The sequence below is a fragment of the Orycteropus afer genome, unplaced genomic scaffold (assembly GCF_000298275.1).
Source record: "Orycteropus afer afer isolate SDZICR_OR568_19922 unplaced genomic scaffold, OryAfe1.0 scaffold00044, whole genome shotgun sequence".
Classification (NCBI taxonomy): Eukaryota; Metazoa; Chordata; class Mammalia; order Tubulidentata; family Orycteropodidae; genus Orycteropus; species Orycteropus afer.
In genome coordinates, this window is record NW_006921631.1 from 4683016 (window position 1) to 4700136 (window position 17121).

Consider the following 17121-nt stretch of genomic DNA (forward strand, 5'->3'; position numbering starts at 1 on the left):
GTTATCTTGTAATTTATAATTTTCTTCCCTAGTTTAGAACAGTCCATTCTATCTTGTAGTTGTCTTGACTTCCCTACCATTTAGAAGTTCTGTAACTACAGTTTATTTTTTGCCCCCTCTTTTTGGTTTGTAGTTATCCTCATTTGTCAATTGATATCTCTGGTTCCCTGTTTACAGTCTTGTAGGCTTATTTACCTAAGATACTTCTATAACTGGGTTAACTCTGGTAGCATAGTGCCTAAGGCACATGACTGCTAACCAGAAGCCTGTCGGTTCAAACCCACCAGCCACTGCCAAGAAGGAAGGTTGGACATTCTACTTCCGTCGTGATACCACCTCAGAAACCCAAGGAGGGGTCCCTATGACTTGGGTCCAACTCGACAGCAAATAACAACAACATAACTGGATTGGTTACTGGGTAATGTTATCATGAGTGTTAATGGTCAGTTGTTGTTTGCTGTTGTTTGTTCTCTGTCCAAAGGATTCCCTTTAGTATCTCTTGTAAGGTTGGTTTGGTTTTAACAAATGTCCTTAATTTCTGCTTATCTGGAAATGTCCTAATTTCACCATCATATCTGAGGGACAATTTTGCTGAGTATATAATTCTTGGTTGGAAAATTTTCTCTTTCAGGGTTTTATATATACCACCCCATTTTCTTCCCAGTTTCTGCCAAGAAATCTGAGCTTAGTCTTATTGGTTGTCCCTTGTGGGTAACTTTTCATTTTTCCCATGCTGCTTTCAGGATTCTTTCTTTGCCTTTGGTTTTGGTGAGTTTGATGATGCTATGTCTTGGTCATTTTCTTTTGGGGTCTGTCCTGTCTGGGGTTCGTTGGACTTTTAGAACAGATATATTCTCATCTTTCATCATACCAGGAAAATTCTCTTCCAACAAATCTTTGACAATTTTCTCTGTGGTTTTATATGTCTCTTCCTGTTCTGGAATTCCAATTACACATAGGTTATTCCTTTTGATGGTATCCCACATGAACCTTAGGCTCTCTTCATTCTGTTTTGATCTATTTTCTGATTGATCCCTTTCCAAAGAAGTATTAAAGTATTCTTTTCAATCTCACTAATTCTGTCTGCCACTGATTCAATTCGACTCCATTGCCCTTTCAATGTCTTATTTATTTCTGAAAATTTAGTATTAATCTTCTGGATTTCTGTCTGTAGATTTTGTATCATCTCTAAATTTTCATTTATTTTGTCATTTTGTTCTTGTATTGTCTTTTGAAATTGCTCTAGATTTCCTCTGTGTTTTCCTCAATTTTGTCAGTGTTTTCCTTGATCTGTCTCTCAATTTGCTGAAGTACCTAAATATAATTTTTTTTAATTCCTTATCAGGGAGTTCCAATGCTGCATCTTCTTCAGGGATGTGTTTTGGGTCTGTGTAACAGTTGGAGTTGTGTGTCAACTTGGCTGAACCACAATTCTGAGTGGTTTAAGTAGTTGTGATGTGGGTTATTCCCATGATGAGATCAGATCTATATGTTTTGAGCAGCCAATCTATTGAAAGGAAGTTTTCCTAGGGGTATGGCCTGCTTCCAATATATTTATGAACATCCTGGGAAAAAGAGACACTCTTCTGTGGATCAGGATCCTGTTGTACTGCCTACAACTGTCTGTGAGCTAACAATACACCATTCAGACTGGAGGTCTTGGATTCAGCATTCTTTGGAGTCAACAGCTGGTATACTGCTTGCCAACCTTGAGTTCCTCAGCCCCTGAAGCTATGTGAGTGAGCAAAAGACTCCAGCTTAAAGTTTGATCCAAGAACTTGGGACTTGCCAGCTTCTATAAGTGTGTAAGCCTTTTCCCTAAGATAAATTTCTCTTTCTCTATATGTATATATATATGCTTTACTGGTTTTGCTTCTCTAGAGAACCCAGCCCAACACATTTGGCACCAGGAGTGGTTCTAGAGAGACAAAATCATAAGGATGGGCTTCCTAACTTGTTTCTCATGGATTCTGTTTTAGTTCTCCAATTTGATTAATCATAAAGACACTGGTGACTCTGCCTCCATTAGTAAAGAGGGCCCTGCTAATCTGTGGCATGAGGTGGCAACACTAATATGCAAAATAGCACCACCAACTGATCAAGTATTTTTGAGAAGTGAGTCATGCTCTAGGTGATCACATATTTGATACCTTTCTGCAATTTTATCAGCATGAGGAGTACAATGAAGCTGGTTGGTTGGTCCTACTTACACTAGACAAAGTAGTGAAAGAGCGAGATGAATTCAGGGCTGCTGAGTCACAGTTCAAGTGTCACATAAAAGACCTCAATGTTTCCAGTTGTGCTCTGAAAGAAAGCCTTATTTCTTCTAGTAACAGAGATGATATTGCTGAAAACCAAACCCAGAGTCTTATTGTAAGGGTGGCTGAATTACAATACCAATTGAATTGCCAACCCAGAATGGTGTCTGAAGTTAAAGTGAGGGCATTGATTGGGAAAAAAAATGGGATCCTGAAAACTGGAATGGGGACATATGGGCAGACAGTCAGGAAGATGAGGATATGGAGCCCATAAATTCTGTTGAATCCCTCCCATCTGAAGGGATTACTATAAAACCATTATCCCTTTCACCTCTGCTGGATGGGATTAACCCAACTGTTCCTGCTGGGCCATTACCTGAGGTGGAGACCATGGAAGACATTGCTGAATGTTCTCAGTAACTGCCCCAACCACTCATTGCTGCTACTAGATCTATAACTAAGGTTAAATTCAAGCAAGCCCCAAAAGGTAAAACACAAAGTGTGACTGAGAAAGTGGTACACTACACCCAAAAATATCTACTTGATTTTGCTAACATGTACAGACAGAAACCTGGAGAATATGTATGGGAATGGCTACTGAGGGTGTGAGATAATGGTACAAGGAATGTAACATTGGATCCAACTGAGTTTATTGATTTAGGTCCAGTAAATATAGATTCTTCATTAAATGTTCAGCTTGAGAGGTTATGAAAGGATAAGTTATTATATCTGGCTTCACCCACAACTAAAAAGGAGGCACAATGCCTGGTGGGCCTCTTTGGATTTTGGAGGCAATATATCCCTCATTTGGGTGTGTTGCTTCAGCCTATTTATCAAGTGATTTGGAAAGCTGCCAGTTTTGAGTGGAGTCCAGAACAAGAGAAGGCTCTGCAACAGGTTCAGGCTGCTGTGCAAGCTGCTCTTCCACTTGGGCCATATGATCCGGCTGATCCAATGGTGGTTGAAGTGTCTGTAGTAGATAAAGATGCTATTTTGAGTCTTTGGCAGGTCCCTATTGGTAAATCGCATGCAGACCCTTGGGATTTGGAGCAAAGCTTGCCATCCTCTGCAAATAACAACTCTCCTTTTGAGAAAGCTTTTGGCTTTTGGCTTGTTAGTGGGCTTTAATAGAAACTAAACACCTAACCATGGGTCACCAAGTCACCATGAGGCCTGAACTACCCATCATGAACTGGGTATTGTCTGACCCATAGTCATAAAATTGGAGGTGGACAGCAGCACCCCATCATTAAATGGAACTAGTATACCAGAGAGCAGGCTCGAGCAGGACCTGAAGGCACAAGTAAGTTGCATGAGAAAGTGGTCCAAATGTCTATGGTCTCTACTCCAGTCACATTACTTTCCCTCTCCCAGTCTGCAGTTATGGCCTTATGGCCTCATCACCATATGATCAGTTGACTGAGGAAGAGAAAACTCGTGCCTGGTTTATAGATTGTTCTGTACAATATGCAGGCACCACTTGAAAATGGACAGCAGCGACACTGCAGCCCCTTTCTGGAACTTCCCTGAAGGACAGTAATGAAGAGAAATCCTTCCAATGGGCAGAATTTCAAGCCATGCATCTGGGTGTTCACACTGCATGGAACAAGAAATGGTCAGATGTATGATTGTATACAGATTCATGGGCTGTGGCTAATGGCTGGGCCAGATGGTCTGGTACTTGGAAGGAGAATGGAAAATCAGTGACAAAGATGTATGAGGAAGAAAGAGGTGTATGGATAGATCTCTCTGAATGAACCAAAGGAGTAAAGATATTTATGTCTCATATGAATGCCCACCAAAAGGTGACCTTGGCAGAGGAAAACTTTAAAAATCAGGTGGATAGGATGACACTTTCATTCTGTTTTCCCACCTACTCCTATCATTGTTCAATGGGCTCATGAACAAAGTGGCCATGGTGGCAGGGATGGAGGTTATGCATGGGCTCAGCAACATGGACTCCCACTTACCAAGGCTAATTTGGCTACTGCCACTGCTGAGTGCCCAATCTGCCAACAGCAGAGACCAACATTGAGTTCACAAAATGGAACCATTCCTTGGGGTGATCAGCCAGCAACTTGATGGCAAGTTGATTACATTGGACCACTTCCATCATGGAATGGATAGTGTTTTGTTCTTACTGGAATAGATACTTATTCTGGATATGGGTTTGCCTTCCCTGTATGCAATGCTTCTTCCAAAACTACCATCCGTAGACTTACAGAATGCCTTATCCACCATCATGGTATTCCACACACACCATTGCTTTGGATCAAGGGACTCACTTCACAGCAATGAAATGCAGCAATGGGTCCTGATAACATGTCCAAAGTAAGTGAGATGAAGTCTTGTCATCCTCACTTATAAGTTTCATAAGTGCTCCTGGAATTCACTAGTCTTACCATGTTCACCATCATCCAGAAGCAGCTGGCTTGATAGAACAATGGAATAGCCTACTAAAGACACAATCACAGTGCCAGCTAGGTGGCAATAGCTTGAAGGGTTGGGGCAATGTTCTCCAGGAGGCTGTATATGCTCTAAACCAGCATCTAATACATGGTGTTGTTTCTCCAATGACCAGGATTCACTGGTCCAGGAACCAAGGGGTGGAAATGGGAGTGGTACCACTCACTATTACCCCTAGTGACCCACTCAAAAAATTTTTGCTTCCTGTCCCTGCTACTCTATGCTCTGTGGGTCTGGAGATCTTAGTCCCAAAAGGAGGAACACTCTCACCTGGAGACACAATATTGATTGCATTGAACTGATAGTTAAGAATGCCACCCAGCCATTTTGGTTTCCTCATGATTCTGGATAAACAGACAAAGAAGGGTGTTACTGTACTAGCTGGTGTGATAGATCTTGATTACCAAGGGGAAATTGGATTGCCATTATATAATGGAGGTAAAGAAGAATATGTCTGGAATACAGGAGATTCTTTAGGACATCTCTTAGTACTACTATGCCCTGTGATTAAAGTCAATGGAAAGTTACAGCAACCCAATTCTGATATGACTACTAATGGCCCAGACCCTTCAGGAATGAAGGTTTGGGTCACCCCACCAGGCAAAGAGCCACGACCAGCTGAGGTGCTTGCTGAGGGCAAGGGAAATACAGAATGGGTGGTGGAAGAAGGTAGTTCTGAATATCAGCTACAACAATGTGACCAGTTGCAGAAACGAGGACTGTGATTGTTATATTTCTTCATTGCATATATGCATGAAATATTTCTATTTCTTTCTGTTATGAACTTTGAAATGTAAACGGGGTTAGTGTGTTTTGGTTGTAGGCATGTTAGTGTATCACATTAGGTGCAAATATGACTTTATAACTGTCCTTATTTAGAGATTATATATGGCTAAGGAGATGTATACAACTGCCAAGCTGACAAGGGGTGGACTGTGATAGTTGGAGTTGTGTGTCAACTTGACTGGACCATAATTCTGAGCAGTTTAAGCAGGCGTGATATGGGTTATTCCCATGATCAGATGTATATGTTTTGAGCAGTCAATCCATTGAAAGGAAGTTTACCTAGGGGTGTGGTCTGCTTTCAACATATTTATGGACATCCTGGGAAAAGAGACACTCTTCTGTGGATCGGGATCCTGTTGTGCTACCTACAACTGTCTGTGAGTGAACAATCCACCATTCGGCCTGGAGATCCTGGATTCATCATTCTTTGGAGTCAGTAGTAGGTATCCTGCCTGCCAACTTTGAGCTTGTCAGCCCCTGCAGTTGCATGAGTCAGGAAAAGCCTCCAGCTTGACGTTTGATCCAAGAACTTGGGGCTTGCCAGTTTCTATAAGTGTGTGAGCCATTTTCCCTAAGATAAATTTCTCTTTCTCTGTATATATAAGCTTTACTGGTTTTGCTTTCTAGAGAACCCAGCCTAACACAGTCTATATCCTGGTCCCTTGTTTCTCCTGCTTTATCTTGCTTCTTTGTGTGGACTGTGATGCTTTGTTGTCTCAGAGACGGTATGACATTTTTGTGTTTATATTTAATTGGTGATTGTATGTTGGAATGACTTGCCCATGATTTTCATCTTTTTTGTTTTGTTTGGATGTTATCTACATAAGCAGGGTACTGTGCTCCTCTATTCACTAGTTGGCAGCACTTACACACTCATCACCTGCCTCCTTTCTCGTTGTCAGCCTCCCATATGTCCCTGATGTCCTTGACAAATGGAGCCTAGGCTTAGGTCCCTGGAATCCAAATGAGAATGCTGTCACTTGAAGTATCCAAAATGGCCACTGCTTGTAAACATTCAAAATGGCTGCACCATTGGTCACTTTAAATATCCAAAATGACCCCCACTTATAAACAATCAAAAAGGCTGTGCCCTCAGGACAGCTGAAAGTCCACAGCTCAGGTTTTCTCCCTCTTTGTTGTTTCCCCTCTTAGTCATAGGCCACCAGCACAGTCGTCCCAGCAGCCCTCAGCAATCAGGGCTAATCTTTAGGTCAATTATGAGGTCCCAACACCACTTGAAATATTCAAGTTGTTGGTCCTGTCAGAGTAACTGACAGTCCACTGCTCTGACTGTCTCTGTACTCATGGTTATCATTCAGGTTTTTCCACTAGTTGTGCCTAATCCACTTCTGCATAGTTCCTTTCAAAGCTCAGGGCCCCAGGATTAGCTTCTGTATCTCTGTCAATTAGTTTCTCTTTTCTTTGTTGCAGAGGGTCTGTGTAGCTTGTGTGTCTATTCCACCATCTTACTGGAAGTCCATTTGCTCATTCTTCTTGATATTAGGTGTCATGGAATCAGTTCCAACTCATAGCAACCCTATGGAATGAAACACTTCCTGGTCCTGTGCCATCCTCACAATCATTGCTTTGTTTGAGCCTGTTGTTGCAGCCACTCAGTGTCAATCCATCTCATTGAGCATCTTCCCCTTTTACTCTGACCCTCTACTTTACCAAGCATGAAGTCCCTCTCCAGGGACTGGTCTGTCCTGATAACATGTCCAAAGTAAGTGAGATGAAGTCTTGCCATCCTCATTGATAAGTTTCATTCTGGTTTTAGTTCTTTTAAGACAGATTTTTCATTTTTCTGGAAAATGGCAGAATATACCATTTATGGCAGAATGTACCATTTATTACAGTTAGTGAAGAATGTTAAATATATTTAACATTCTTCACTAACACTGCAATTCAAAAGCATCACTTCTTCCTCGGTCTTCCTTGATCATTGTTCAGCTTTCACATGTATATGAGGTGATTGGTCAGGCATACCTTAGTCCTCAAAGAGATAGCTTTACTTTTAGCACTTTAAAGAGGCTTGTTGTGTAGAAAATTTACCCAATACAATATATCATTTGATTTCTGACTGCTGATTCCATGGGCTTTGATTGTGGATCCAAACAAAATTAAATCCTTGGCAACTTCATGCTCCTCTTGATTTTTCTTTTTGGTCCCATGTGAAAAGTTTTTTTTCTTTATGTTGAAAAAAAACAAACCAAAGTCATTGTCTTCAAGTCAATTCAACTCATAGTGACTCCTTCTTTGTTTTCCAAGGCAGTATCTCTATGGAAGTCGATTGCCCAATCTTCCTTCTGAGGAGTAACTGGTGGGTTTGAACTGCCAGCTTTCTGGTTAGCAGTCACAAGCCTTAGACACTACACCACCAGAGTTTCCTTTTTATGTTGAAGTATAACCCATATTGAAGGTTGTAGTCTTGGATTTTTAAGACATCTTCACTTTCAGCAGGCAAGGTTATGACATCTGCATATCACAGATTGTTAATGCGTCTTTCTCCAATCCTGATGTCCATTCTTCTTCATAAATCCTGCTTCTCTGATTATAAGTATGAATAAATATGGTGAAAGGACACAACCTTGCTGATTTTACAACTTTCCTGATTTTAAATCATGTGGTATTCTGTTCAAACAACTACCTCTTTTTCTATGTACAGATTCCACATGAGCATAATTAAGTGTTCTGGAATTCCTATTCCTTGCAATGTTATCCATAATTTATCATGATCCACAGAGTAGAATGTATTTGCATAGTCAATAAAGCACAGGCAAACATCTTTCTGATATTCTCTGCTTTCAGCTAAGATCCATTTGACATCAGCAATGATATCCCTCGTTCTAAATCTAGCTTAATTTATGGTAGCTTCCTGTCAAAGTACTGTTGCAACCATTTATGAATTCTATGCAGTCAAATTTTACTTGCATGTGACATTAATGATATTGTTTGAAAATTTCTACATTCTGTTGGATAACCTTTATTTGATATGAACACAGTTATGAATCTCTTCCTGTCGGTGGGCCAGGTAGCTATATTCCAAATTTCATTGTTCATTCTTAGTCATGTATTATTTCACTTATACCCAAAATTAACTTATACCCAGAATTAATCATCATGAAGACAGGCAGCTTAAGTCATGTTACTGTTGAAATATAGCGAATTAATAGAGAATATAAAAAAAATTATAAGAAGTTTGCAAGTTTGTCCAAGTCTGATCTTCATCAAATACATGGCTGAATACAACTGGCCAAAAATCTCTTATATTTCCTACCATGGCAAATGGTACCACCATCCATTCAGTCTTTAGACACAAAAACCTTTGAATCTTTTTATTCTTTTCTCTCTTTTACCCCATATCCAGTCAGACATGCCACCGAGACCTACAGATACTTCTTTATTCTCTTGATTAGAATCTCCGCCCCTTCTGTCACAGTCTTGATTTAAGTCCTCATGCCTCTTGCCATGATCACTACTACCCATCCCCAATAACCTGCTGCTGTGTCACCCTCTTCCAACCTGTCAGTTACACTGCTTCCATCTCTTTGGTTCCAACCCTTTGAGTTTCCTAGAACGTCCCAGGTAAATTCAAACTGCCAAGTTTTGATTCAAGTAAGATTACACAAGTCCCTGAGTGGGGTGATTACTACCTGATTCAGTTCTTACCAGTTGCCATACAATTGACTCCCATTTATGGCAACCCTATGTGTGTCAAGGCACTTAGTAAGGTTTTCAGTGACTGATTTTTTGGAAGTGTATCACCGGGCCTTTTATCTAAGACACTTCTGGGTGGCCTTGAACCTCAGCTTTTTGGTTAGCTGCCTTTTACATCAACCATTTACCCCATTCAGGTTCTCCAACTTTGATTTTATTCCTCCTTATTTATTCTACCTCTCATTTTACTCAAACTGATTCACGTTTCAGTTACTTTAAACAACTATTAATACCTTATAGTACAATGGTGTGACCAAATACTATTTCCTTTTCTGGAATTCTTTCTTTCTTATTATTTGGCTAACACATCCACTACCATTGAGTTGATTCCAACCCATACCAACCCTATAGGACAGAGTAGAACTACCTCACAGTGTTCCCAAGACTGTGAATATTTACAGAAGCAGATTGCCTCATCTTTCTCCCACAGAGCAGCTGAGGGGTTTGAACTGCTGAACTTTTGGTTATCAGCTGAATGTGTTAACCACTGTGCCACCAGAGCTCTTGATTATTTAGCTCCTATTTATTCTTCAAAGCAGAGTTAGTATACACTTTGAGATTTTTATTTTTGTTTTCAGTCGTAGTAGTAAGTTTATCCTAATCTAATCCTACTCTCCTCCCTGATCACCCTCGATTCAACAGCTCATATCCAAGAACTGGGAAGCAATTCAATGCTTCTTAGAAGACAGAACTATGATCCAAAGAATTGGTCATGATAAAGGGAAGACAAGACTAAAGGCAGGACCATAAAGCTACCTTCAAAAGGGAAATCCACTGGGAGCATTGAATATCCTACTTCAACATGACATAACATGGATTTTTCTTCATACTTATACTAAGTAGGAGTCCCTAGGGGGTGAAAATAGTTAATGCACTTGGCTGCTAACAGAAAGGTTGGAGATTTAAGCTCACCCAGAAGCACCTTGGAAAAAAGACCTAGTGATCTACTTCCAAAAATTCAGCCATTGAAAACCCTGTGGAGTACAGTTATACTTGATACACATGGAGTCACCATGAGTTGGAATCAATTCAATGGCAACTGGTACTGGTTTTTACTAAGCTACATTTTGGCAGTGTTTGGCTAATGCTACATATGGGTTAATCAAAATTCCTCATTAAGAATGAGGTAGATGTAATTGTGCACACTTTTAAAAAAAATAATCAGACTAGCACAAAATATACAATTTGAACAATAAGGAGTACAAAATAAGCTTGCTTTGATGATTCAGAATGCACTAATGATCTCATAAGAATAACATCCAGATTGTAGAGACTCCAAAAAGAGTATGTTTCATCAATAAAATTCTCTGTATGATAGATAGGTACCATATCTGTACATTACAAATTTTCTGGCACAACTCTTTTGTCCATTTCCAAATAGAAAAAAAGTTCCTTGTTCATTCTATGTATCCCTGTTGTTGTTGTTATTTGCCGTCAAGTCGACCCCAACTCATAGCAACCCCTCCTTGGGTTTCTGAGGCAGTATCACTACAGAAGTAGGATTGCCCAACCTTCCTTCCGAAGAGTGGCTGGTGGGTTTGAACCGCCAGCCTTCTGGTTAGCAGTCAAGTGCCTTAGCCACTATGCTACCAATCCCTACTTATACCAAAAGAACAAAATCACTGTCCTTGAGTCAGTTCCAACTCATAGCAAACCCCACTGGGTTTCCAAGGCTGTATATCTTTACAGAAGCAGACTGCCCCATCTTTCTTCCATGGAGCAGCTAGTGGGTTCAAACCACTGACCTTTTGGTTAGCAGTCAAATGCCTTAACCTCTACACTATCTGAGCTCCTTATCTGTATTTACAAGAACTTTTAATTCATTTATATTTCAACTCAGGATACTTAGTTTGGGAATTAAAGGATTATAGGAATTAAGGATTGTAAATTTTCTAGCATCAGTTTGTGAAGGAAAGATTAAAGATTTTCTTTTCCCAACTCTTAAGGTTCACTTCATATTCTCCCATAGACCTTCTGGGGATTGATATGCTGGCAAATTGATATGCTCTCTCTGGTCGGGGAAAATACAAGCTGATTTATAGTGTTTGACAAATACCGTGCTATAAATATTCCCACCATGGCTAATTTCAAACTACCAAGGGTTTAACAACCAGCTTGTCATATTTCTTATTTAACAATTAGCTCCTAAGAGTAGATTCAAGCCGGCTCCCATACACTACAACATCCAGGACACACTGGCTCACAGAGACTTCTTATCTGAGCAGTCCAACAGCAATCCTCATTTCATCCAAGCTTAGCTGTCACTACCTTCTTCTCTGACAATGCCAAAGTTTACCTGAGCCTGGTGTTCCTGGAAAACAGCAAATATTAAGAAATTCTCCACTCTTTTGTGTTCCTGAAATGAAATGGCTAACCATAAAGGACCACTCTGCCCTCAAATATTCCAAATAGTCTGAGATAAGATCCTTCCCATGACTCTATCACTACAGAACCCCAAGTCCCTTCCATTTTTTGAGACTTTCCTCATTAATAAAAATTCTTATTATAACAGCCTGAATAATATCACCTTAATTGTCTAGTGCACTTTGTCTTTCATCACTCTTTGTGGTCAGTTTACTAGTCTCTTGGCACTGTCCCCTTTTCCCCTCCACCACCACTCCAGGCTGAATTACACCCTGGGAGCAGGTACTCAATTAGCCATCTATCTCTTGGGTAACCCCTTAGTAGCAGAAAGCCCTAGGCCCTGTGCCACCAGCCCCAGCAGTGATTTTATTTCTCCTACCCTACATTGCTTATGTAGCTTTTCTTATTCAGATGGAAAGGAGGTTTCTATCAGGAGAATGTGAGCAGCTCAGTGTTTAAACTTCAGTCCATGGACACAGCCTTCTTTCCTATAGGAAAGTATAGGATCTCTCTTCCCTTGGGTACAGCTTTCAGTTGGTCTGCAATTCTGTGGTGTTAGTAGAGGTAAGGAGTGGAGTACATAAGACCTCCCACTTTTCTCCTCTCCCTTCACCCTTCCAAAATGCCTTCACCTAGGGATTTACAAGCTCAGCCCATGAGGCAATGTTTGGACTTGCCAGGAGCAAGTTAACCTGTATCACCACTGCTCAGAACATCCTCTCTGCTGCCCTACCAGGGTCTTCTTGAGTCAACAACAGCCCTTGATGGACACAACTTCAGACCTGAGCTCCTTGTCAGCTTTCTCTAGGGGCCCCCATCAGAGAGTGGGTAGCCTCAGTTTCAAGCCCTGCTCTGGAGACACCATATTCTATGATCCATGCCCAAGAGCATGCCCAAGACACCATCTGGCCCCTTAGAACAGCATTTTCCTGAGTTTTCCATCCAGAAGACCAGAATCTGACTCTTGGCTTTGCCGTTAGGGGGCTGTGTGATTTTTGCTAAGTCATTTAAGTTCTGTCTTTTATTTTCTGTAAAAATAGTACTCTAAAATAATGACTTAATAATAATAACTACTCCTTGGGATGGTTATAAGGATTAAAGTAAAGAAGTTTTAAAGTCTTTGTAAGCTATAAAATGTTATACATTTTAGTAGTTGCTACTGATAATGACCAAAAATAAGAACTGAGTCTAGATTTTCCTAGGAGTCAGATTACTGAGTTCCTGGGTGGTGCAGACAGTTAAGTGCTCAACTACTTGCTGAAAACTTGGTGGTCCAAACACCTAAAAGCATATGGGAAGGCAGGCCTGGTGATCTGCTTCCAAAAGATTACAACCTTCAAAGTCCTTTGGAGCAGTTCTACTCTGTATACATAAAATCACAATGAGTGACTCAATGGCACTAACAAACTAACAACAAAAACACTGAGCACCGACGAGATGTTAGATGTCATGCTAAAGCTGAGTAAACTGCAGTGAACAAGACAGAGGAGATCAGACACACAGAGCTCACTGTGGCAGAAGACAGCATGTTGCCAAGCCATTGCAGTAGAGTCTTTGCCACTCAAACTATGGCCCACACAGCATGATTAGAAATGTATGATCTGGGGGTAGTGGAGGGGCAAATGGAGAACTCAATACTTAGAGGACTCGGAGCTTCTGTTGAGGGCAATGGAAAAAATTGGAAATGGATAAGGGCGATAGTTGACCAACAGGATGAACATGATTAACGTCATTGAACTATATGTGTGACATGGTTGAAATGGTAAATGTTTTGTTGGTTATACCACAATCCAACCAGCCAATCTCCTCCAGTCAATTCTGATTCTTGAGAACCCATGGGTTATGGACTAGAACTGCTACATATGGTTTTCTTGGCTATAATCTTTATGGAATAGATCACCAGGCCTTTCTTCCATGGCATCATTGGGTATGTTTGATCCACCAATCTTTAGGTTAGTATTCAAATGCAAACAGTTTGTGCCACAATAAAAAAAAAAAAAAATTAAGAAAGAAAAGAGAGAAATTCATGATCTGAGGCCTCATCTACACCTGCACTTTGGGAACCTGCATTATAACATCCATAGGTGATTTTTTTTTTGCACACTATGGAGCTCTGTTGGTGTAGTGCCTAAGGCACTTGACTGCTAACCAGAAGGCTGGTGGTTCAAACCCACCAGCCACTCCTCAGAAGGAAGGTTGGGCAATCTACTTCCGTAGTGATACTGCCTCGGAAACCTAAGGAGGGGTCACTATGAGTCGGGTGCGACTCGACAGCAGTGAGTTTTAAATGCTGAAGGGGGCTATATAGTATAGTGTATAGCAGGATGACTTTGGACAGGCTCCTAATCCAGCCTGAAAGTTTTAAGGAAAGTTTCCATAAGGATGTGACAGAGCCCAAGGATTCATATCCAATTGCCTGCAGTTTCAAAGGGGACAAAGTAAGTACAGCAGGGCCCACCAGCCACTCTGAATCCTTCTTTCTATGTCCCTCCCTCCTCCTCCTATTCCCTTCTGGAGTCCACCAGTTCACTGGCTCAGAGGCTGTCTCTCTCTGTCAAGTCTCTCACTGCTCAGGCATGAGGAGAAAACCACTCTAGCCTGTTGAATTGCTCTTTTTTTGAATGGCTACCACCCCTGGTGGAGAACAAATTTATCCTTTGGAAGGGTTTCTGTATGTATCGCCTGGGTGGAAGAATGACTGATGGCTTGATGAATTGTATGCTGAACTCTGACTTTTAGGCACTAAATATAGACCATGCACGGATGGAAGAGCTAAATTTAGCAGTGCTGGGTGGGAGGGGCAGGGAGGGCTTGCGGGGGCTCTCCCAGGAGGGGATGGAAAAGGTCCTGAGTGGTGCTGCAGCAGCTGCTGCGGCCTAGGATTAATTTATTATTCCTGTCAGGGAAGGCGGTGCAGAGGAAATTTCATCCTAGGTTGATTTGTTAGAAGCATTTGCTGGGAGTCATTTTTTTTCTGTTAAAAAATAACAGATCTGGGAGGCGCCTATCTGCCTTCATCTGATTAGTGTTCTCCCATTTGGGTTATAGCATGTTACTGGCCTCCTCGGGCGAGATTTGAGCTCTTGGTGGGTTATTTCTAATTCTGTCTCATGCTGCCCCAGATCTTTGTTTAGTTAAATGAGAAAGTCTAATTACTTAGACTGAAGGTCACAAAGAGGGTGAATCTCTAATGCTGGCCAATTACAATGCCCCCAAGTGCCCTTTCTGGTTAGAAGTCCTGATGGCATGGAGCACTTTGGGGAAAGCCACTCATATGCCTAGGCTAGTACTTATCTTTGCTAAGTTGGGGTGAAGGGAGGAGAAACAAGACTCTTTGGCGCCCTGCCACTCTCCCAGCAGTGTGAGGAGAGAGCATTAGCACAGCACTTAGCCTTTGTTGGCACAAAGGAGGCAGTCAATATGATATGGGGTGGTACCATTTCCAGATACAGAGTGTATCTGCTGGCCCTCCATAAGCATCTGTGTGTCATTTCCCTCTTCATGATCAAGAATCTGTCTTCCTTCCTGAGGTAACCTATAGGTAGCTCATCTGCATTTTGATTGCTGTCTTTGGGTAATGACGGCTGAAAATAGGTTCTGAACTTCACATACAATCACTTTTCATAAATTAAACTTAATTATGAGGAAGAAGAGGGAGAGAAACAATCTCCTTGCATGTCCACAAATAAGTCCTATTTGATTCATTCCACTATATTTCCCTTTACATTTCCCTACCAGATGCCATCATCTTGATTTTGACTCATGGTGATGCCATGTGTGTCAGAGTTTTCAGAAGCAGATCACTAAGCCTTTCTTCTGAAGTGCCTCTAGGTAGACTCAAACCTCTTCCAGTCTTTCAGTTAGCAGCCAAGTGCCTTAACTGAACTACCTAGGGACTCCTCACTTCTCCCTAAATCTCCCAAACTCAAGAGAACTTAGAGAAGCACTGAGGTAGACACAACATATCACAATTTTGCAAACCAAGAACCACTCTATCAGCCATTTCTCCCTCATCTCCCTTTCTCCCAATGCTGACTGTGTAACTGGCTTGTCTCCTTTCCAAAAAGGGAGAAGAGGGAACATTTGGCTCACTGAATGTTTAAAATGCAGGTTCTTGGCCCTCATCTCTTCATGGGTTCTGATTCAGTAGGTTTGCAGATAACATTCAGAGTGATTGTCATGTAGGGATCCCGGTCTGTGCTTTGAAAAACACAGTTAACTCGGCTGATAAGTAAGGGCTAAGGAATGGAAATTTTTATTCTCATGGTATTTCAAATTCTTAAGCCATGGAAGTTGACAGTTTGGTGCCCAAATTATTATCTGGAGGTAATCTTTGAACTTTAACCTTGAGAAAACTGGTTTCCTGAAAGGCATCTTTAAGTCAAACCATAGTTTAGGTTAATTAGTCAAGAACATTGGCCTCGAACATTGTGTTCTTTTAAAGAATTATCGATGTACAGTCAGTTTCAACTACAGAAACTCCAAAGGTCAGACTAGAAGCTGTGTTTTAAGGTCAGTCAGTAATTATTTGAATTGTTCTTCTAGAAAATGTTGTGTGCCTGTCCACAATCTACTATGTGAACACTGCCTGTCCCTATTTACATAGCAATGTAACTACTACCAATAAGCTAGACTATAAGAATCTGTGAAAGATTTTTTTCCTTTGGACTATTTTTGACTCTGTATTGGGGAATGTTACCCCTATTTGCAAATGCAATGCAATGCACTGCTGTGGAGTCAATCTGACTCATAGCAACCCCTCCTTGGGTTTCCGAGGTGGTATCACTACAGAAGTAGATTGTCCAACCCTCCTTCTGAGGAGTGGCTGGTGGGTTTGAACTGGAAGTCTTCTGGTTAGCAGTCAAATGCCTTAGGTACTACACCACCAGAGCTCCCAAATCATATATTAAATAACCTTTAATCAATTTATTTTATTGGCTTAATATGATTTTTGTCTTAATAGTGAACACCCAGCATGGAGTTCCTAGTGAAAATATTCCAAGGCATCTTAATCTTGCTAATTCTCAACATTTCTGCTAGCCTATGATTATGAAGTAAGACACTACCCCAAAAATCCAAAGTAGTCAAAAATCTCACAAAGACTTTGTGTTACTTCATGGAGACTGAAAGTGTTAATACTAAGATGGCTCATGGGACTTATGATGGACAGCTTGGAGGAACCAGGAACAGTCCAGAGGAGAGAGCAACCCTGATTTGCTACTGAGTGGTCTAGCATTGATCAAACCACTGGGGCCCTAGATCCCCCAGATTTTCTATCCCATTCCCTTGGAGACTTGTGGCATCATCTCCCTTCTCTTCAATTTAAAAAAGTATCTTATCTTTTGACTTATCTTTCATAATTAGGGACTTAAATAATTATTTTTATATTTTTAAACAAATACTTCTATGTACTCATGTACTAGGGGACTCTGTATTTTAAGGGGACTTAGGAAAAATTGTCCTAGATTTGGAAATGAGCAAAAGGGTTGCTGGAAGTACTTTCAGTGAAGAGCTGGGTATTGGTGAGCAG